The following is a 7,113-nucleotide window of genomic DNA, read 5'->3' on the forward strand; positions in this document are numbered from 1 at the left end:
CAGGTTTCCAAGTAGTTGGAGGTTTTTTGCTTTAATTTGGGCCCAGAGCAGAGACAAGGGAATTGTCTTTTTCTGTAGGCTGACAATCACTATCAGAGAATAGGTATTCTATTCCAGCACAGCAAAATTTTACAGCCAAGTTTTGTTTGTTTATTTCTAAACCTCGGGTGTAAAGTTAGTTAAAAACAGAGAGGTTAGAATGGCCAAATCCTCGGCTCGACTACAGCTGGAATTAGCCAAATTTCAGGCTGAGGAAAAACAAAGGGAACATGAAAGACAGATAGAACTCATGCGGCTGGAGAAGGAGGTACAGGAGGCTGCCCACAAGAGGGAAATGGAGGCAAGGAAGCATGTGGAGGAGATGGAGAGGATAAAGGCCCAGCAGAATATACCAACAAACCCTAGCAATCCTTCTCCAGGTACCACTTCCCATCCCAGAAAGTTCCCCACCTACAAGGCAGGTGATGATACTGAGGCCTTCTTAGAAAACTTCGAAAGGGCCTGCCTTGGGTACAACATCTCTACTGACCAATACATGGTAGAGCTGAGGCCGCAGCTCAGTGGACCCTTAGCTGAGGTGGCAGCTGAAATGCCTAAAGAACATATGAACAAGTATGAACTGTTTAAATCCAAGGCGAGAGTCAGAATGGGGATAACACCCGAGCAGTCTCGTCGGAGGTTCCGAGCCCTAAGGTGGAAACCAGACATGTCATTTACCCGACATGCCTACCACATTGTGAAACATTGGGATGCCTGGATATCAGGAGCAAGTGTTGAATCTCCAGTAAATTTGCCCTTCCTAATGCAAATGGAACAATTCTTAGAGGGTGTTCCTGAGGAAATAGAAAGATACATCCTAGATGGGAAACCCAAAACTGTAATCGAGGCAGGAGAGATTGGAGCCAGATGGGTGGAGGTGGCAGAGAAGAAGAAAACTGGTCGCAGTTGGAGCGGAGACCAGAAGGGACCACCCCAGACCACACCCTATTACCGGGGGCCGCCCAAAGCCCCACCTACCTCCCAAAGAACCCTCCAGACCCCTTATCGTCCCACCACCCCGTTCTCCAGCAACCCACCTCGCCCCGGTGACCCGTCAGCTGGACGATGTTTTAAATGTAACGAGCTGGGGCATGTAAAGGCCAACTGCCCCAAGAACCCCAACAGATTACAGTTCATTGCACCGGAATCACACCAGAGGTCCACAGGCCCAGATACCTCCCAGATACCCTTGGAGCGGAGGGAAACTGTGAGTGTGGGCGGGAAGAAGGTCACCGCGTGGAGGGACACCGGAGCACAAGTGTCAGCTATCCATGCTTCCTTAGTGGACCCCAATTTAATCAACCCAGAGATCCAAGTGACGATTCAACCTTTCAAGTCCAACTCTTTCAATTTGCCTACAGCCAAGTTGCCTGTCCAGTACAAGGGCTGGTCAGGAATGTGGACTTTTGCAGTCTATGATGATTATCCCATCCCCATGCTGTTGGGGGAAGACTTGGCCAATCATGTGAAGCAGGCCAAGAGGGTGGGAACGGTCACCCGCAGCCAGGCTAAACAAGCCGTGAGGCCTAGCTCTGTTCCGGAAACTTCTATCAGAACCCGGTCAGAGGTGATGGACCCGGACCCCAGGCCAATGTCTGCAACAGCAGTAGTGGATCCAGTCCCAGAGACCCAGACGGAACCAGTCCCAGAACCGGAACCAGCCGAACAACCAACACCAGACCCCGTGTCAGCACTGAATCCAGTACTTGCAACCTCAACACCAGAGGGCCCCACTGAACCTGAACTGGCAGCAGCCGATAACCCTACCCAAGAGGCTCAGCCGGAGCCTGAATCCCAACATAGTGCACCAGCGGAGAGCGGTTCACAGTCAACAGAAGCAGCTCCATCCTCTATATCGCTTCCAGAGGGACCAAGCCTAGGTCCACAATCCAATGAGGAACTGATGTCTCCAGCATCAAGGGAACAGTTCCAGACTGAACAGGAAGCAGATGAAAGCCTCCAGAGAGCTTGGGCGGCGGCACGGAGCAACCCACCGCCTCTCAGCTCTTCTAATCGATCCAGGTTTGTTGTAGAAAGAGGACTTTTATACAAGGAAACTCTTTCTGGTGGACACCAGGAAGACTGGCATCCTCAGAGACAGTTGGTAGTTCCAACTAAATACCGGGCCAAGCTCTTGAGCTTAGCCCACGATCACCCTAGTGGCCATGCTGGGGTGAACAGGACCAAAGACCGTTTGGGGGGGTCATTCCACTGGGAGGGAATGGGCAAGGATGTTTCTACCTATGTCCAGTCTTGTGAGGTGTGCCAAAGAGTGGGAAAACCCCAAGACCAGGTCAAAGCCCCTCTCCAGCCACTCCCCATCATTGAAGTTCCATTTCAGCAAGTAGCTGTGGATATTCTGGGTCCTTTTCCGAAAAAGACACCCAGAGGTCAGCAGTACATACTGACTTTCATGGATTTTGCCACCCGATGGCCGGAAGCAGTAGCTCTAAGCAACACCAGGGCTAAAAGTGTGTGCCAGGCACTAGCAGACATTTTTGCCAGGGTAGGTTGGCCCTCCGACATCCTCACAGATGCAGGGACTAATTTCCTGGCAGGAACTATGAAAAACCTCTGGGAAGCTCATGGGGTAAATCACTTGGTTGCCACTCCTTACCACCATCAAACAAATGGCATGGTGGAGAAGTTTAATGGAACTTTGGGGGCCATGATACGTAAATTCGTAAATGAGCACTCCAATGATTGGGACCTAGTATTGCAGCAGTTGCTCTTTGCCTACAGAGCTGTACCACATCCCAGTTTAGGGTTTTCCCCATTTGAACTTGTATATGGCCATGAGGTTAAGGGGCCATTGCAGTTGGTGAAGCAGCAATGGGAGGGATTTACACCTTCTCCAGGAACTAACATTCTGGACTTTGTAACCAACCTACAAAACACCCTCCGAACCTCTTTAGCCCTTGCTAGAGAAAACTTACAGGATGCTCAAAAAGAGCAAAAAGCCTGGTATGATAAACATGCCAGAGAGCGTTCCTTCAAAGTAGGAGACCAGGTCATGGTCTTAAAGGCGCTCCAGGCCCATAAAATGGAAGCATCGTGGGAAGGGCCATTCGTGGTCCAGGAGCGCCTGGGAGCTGTTAATTATCTCATAGCATTCCCCACCTCCAACCGAAAGCCTAAGGTGTATCATATTAATTCTCTAAAGCCCTTTTATTCCAGAGAATTAAAGGTTTGTCAGTTTACAGCCCAGGGAGGAGACGACGCTGAGTGGCCTGAAGGTGTCTATTATGAAGGGAAATGTGCTGGTGGTGTGGAAGAGGTGAACCTCTCCATGACCCTTGGGCGTATGCAGCGACAGCAGATCCAGGAGCTGTGCACTAGCTACGCGCCAACGTTCTCAGCCACCCCAGGACTGACTGAACGGGCATACCACTCCATTGACACAGGTAATGCTCACCCAATTAGGGTCCACCCTTACCGGGTGTCTCCTCAAGCTAAAACTGCTATAGAACGGGAGATCCAGGATATGTTACAGATGGGTGTAATCCGCCCCTCTGAAAGTGCATGGGCATCTCCAGTGGTTCTAGTTCCCAAACCAGATGGGGAAATACGTTTTTGCGTGGACTACCGTAAGCTAAATGCTGTAACTCGCCCAGACAACTATCCAATGCCACGCACAGATGAACTATTAGAGAAACTGGGACGGGCCCAGTTCATCTCTACCTTGGACTTAACCAAGGGGTACTGGCAGGTACCGCTAGATGAATCTGCCAAGGAAAGGTCAGCCTTCATCACACATCTCGGGCTGTATGAATTTAATGTACTCCCTTTCGGGCTGCGAAATGCACCCGCCACTTTCCAAAGACTTGTAGATGGTCTCCTAGCGGGATTAGGAGAATATGCAGTCGCCTACCTTGACGATGTGGCCATATTTTCGGATTCCTGGGCAGACCACCTGGAACATCTACAAAAAGTCCTTGAGCGCATAAGGGAGGCAGGACTAACTGTTAAGGCTAAGAAGTGTCAAATAGGCCTAAACAGAGTGACTTACCTTGGACACCAGGTGGGTCAAGGAACTATCAGCCCCCTACAGGCCAAAGTGGATGCTATCCAAAAGTGGCCTGTCCCAAAGTCAAAGAAACAGGTTCAATCCTTCTTAGGCTTGGCCGGTTATTACAGACGATTTGTACCGCACTACAGCCAAATCGCTGCCCCACTGACAGACCTAACCAAAAAGAAACAGCCAAATGCTGTTCAGTGGACCGGAAAGTGTCAGAAGGCCTTTAACAAGCTTAAAGCGACACTCATGTCTGACCCTGTACTAAGGGCCCCAGACTTTGACAAACCGTTCCTAGTAACCACAGATGCATCCGAGCGTGGTGTGGGAGCAGTTTTAATGCAGAAAGGACCTGATCAAGAATTCCACCCTGTAGTGTTTCTCAGCAAAAAACTGTCTGAGAGGGAAAGCAACTGGTCAGTCACTGAAAAAGAATGTTATGCCATTGTCTACGCTCTGGAAAAGCTACGCCCATATGTTTGGGGACGGCGTTTCCACCTGCAAACCGACCATGCTGCACTAAAGTGGCTTCACACCGTCAAAGAAACTAACAAAAAACTTCTTCGGTGGAGTTTAGCTCTCCAAGATTTTGATTTCGACATCCAACACATCTCAGGAGCTTCTAACAAAGTGGCTGATGCACTCTCCCGTGAAAGTTTCCCAGAATCAACTGGTTAAAATCGTCCTTGAGATGTGGAAAATATTGTTAGTCTTTATGTACTTGGTAGTATATTTAGAGATGCATGTGTCTTATTAACTCTGTTTTCCTAGAGCTCCAGGAAGAAATCCCAGCCAGTGTTTCACCCTAGCTGAGATTTGGGGGGCGTGTCATAAATATAAAGGGAAGGGTAAACCCCTTTGAAATCCCTCCTGGCCAGGGGAAAGCTCCTCTCACCTGTAAAGGGTTAAGAAGCTAAAGGTAACCTCGCTGGCACCTGACCAAAATGACCAATGAGGAGACAAGATACTTTCAAAAGCTGGGAGGAGGGAGAGAAACAAAGGGTCTGTGTCTGTCTGTAGTCGTCTTGGCCAGGGACAGAACAGGAATGGAGTCTTAGAACTTTTAGTAAGTAATCTAGCTAGGTAGGTGTTGGATTATGATTTCTTTAAATGGCTGAGAAAAGAATTGTGCTGAATAGAATAACTATTTCTGTCTGTGTATCTTTTTTGTAACTTAAGGTTTTGCCTAGAGGGGTTCTCTATGTTTTTGAATCTAATTACCCTGTAAGGTATCTACCATCCTGATTTTACAGGGGGGATTTCTTTATTTCTATTTACTTCTATTTTTTATTAAAAGTCTTCTTGTAAAACACTGAATGCTTTTTCATTGTTCTCAGATCCAAGGGTTGGGGTCTGTGGTCACCTATGCAAATTGGTGAGGCTTTTTATCCAACATTTCCCAGGAAAGGGGGGGTGCAAGTGTTGGGAGGATTGTTCATTGTTCTTAAGATCCAAGGGTCTGGGTCTGTAGTCACCTAGGCAAATTGGTGAGGCTTTTTACCAAACCTTGTCCAGGAAGTGGGGTGCAAGGTTTTGGGAAGTATTTTGGGGGGAAGGACGCGTCCAAACAGCTCTTCCCCAGTAACCAGTATTAGTTTGGTGGTGGTAGCGGCCAGTCCAAGGTGTAATATTTTGTACCTTGGGGAAGTTTTGACCTAAGCTGGTAAAGATAAGCTTAGGAGGTTTTTCATGCAGGTCCCCACATCTGTACCCTAGAGTTCAGAGTGGGGGAGGAACCGTGACAGTGCCGCTGCTGCCCCTACCTTTTTTTATGCCGTTAACCCCAGAGGTACCGCGGCGAATCAGCTGTGGCAAATGGATGTCACTCATGTGCCACAATTCCGCCCCTATTCGTTTTTACATGTTTCCATTGATACCTATTCGGGATTCCTTTGGGCAACCCCACAGCGTGGGGAAGCCACTCCTAAAGTTATTCACCGTTTGCTAGCCTGTTTTGCTGTTATGGGTCGCCCGAGCCAGATAAAAACAGATAATGCCCCAGCCTACTGCTCCACAGCCCTTTCCACCTTTTGTGTCCAATGGGACGTCCGTCTCACACACAGGATCCCTTATAATTCCACGGGCCAAGCCATTGTTGAACGTGCAAATCGCACGCTAAAAACCTTGCTCGACAAACAATTAAAACAAGGGGAGCTGCGTCTCTGAACTTTAGGAGACATTCAGCAACAATTGCATATCCTTTTGTTCACTTTAAATAATTTAACGCTGAACGCAGATCAGCAGACCCCCACGGATCGGCATTTTCATAAATCCGAGGTACTGGAAAGACCGCGTGTCTATTACCATCAGCTGCCCGATCTGCAATGGTTGGGCCCAGTGCCTCTAATTACTTGGGGTCAGGGATATGCTGCTGTGTCTCTCCCTGGAGGACCGTTGTGGGTTCCGGCCCGGTGTGTGCGACCAGCACTGAAACAGCATGGCATGGCACCAGGGGCTGTCAAACCCCATACCGGAGTTTCAGCTGACCTTGGAGGAGAACGCGGTGCCTCCCGGGTCGACAACGGCAGGATGGAAACGGAGGAGGCGTAGCATCCCAAGCCAGCCCGTGACATGGGGAGCAGTAAAAGCATTGGTCACCGCGGCTCAACGAAGACTGGCAGCAAACCAACAGCCAGAGACTTCTGAGACTTTGTTTGTGGCAATTCTTGCCCAAACTACTGCTAATTCTGTATTGATTGTATACCTTTTGTGCCTGCTATTTCCGTAGGGGTTGGCTCGGGAGCGCTTTCTCCGTTACGAGCCCGAATGACATATAACCTATGGGAAAGATTGGCTTCAATAGCAAATGTTACCCACTTTTGTTTATTTGATTTTGTAGCAGCTGAAGAAGTGTTAGGTACGTGCCTTATTCCAGTATGTCATCACCCTGAGGAAATTGGAAATGAGATGATGCTCGCTGCTTACGCGAACCTCTCTTCCCAGTACTCTAGCATGGCTAATTGGGGCCTGGCCAATTACACTTTACCTTCTTGAGCTTATTTTTTGCTGTTGCTGTGTGCAATGTATTTCCTTTTTGTTAAGGCTTTGTCGAGAACCGC

The sequence above is a fragment of the Lepidochelys olivacea genome (genome assembly GCF_965140295.1).
Source record: "Lepidochelys olivacea isolate rLepOli2 genome assembly, chromosome: 2".
NCBI classification, from domain to species: Eukaryota; Metazoa; Chordata; order Testudines; family Cheloniidae; genus Lepidochelys; species Lepidochelys olivacea.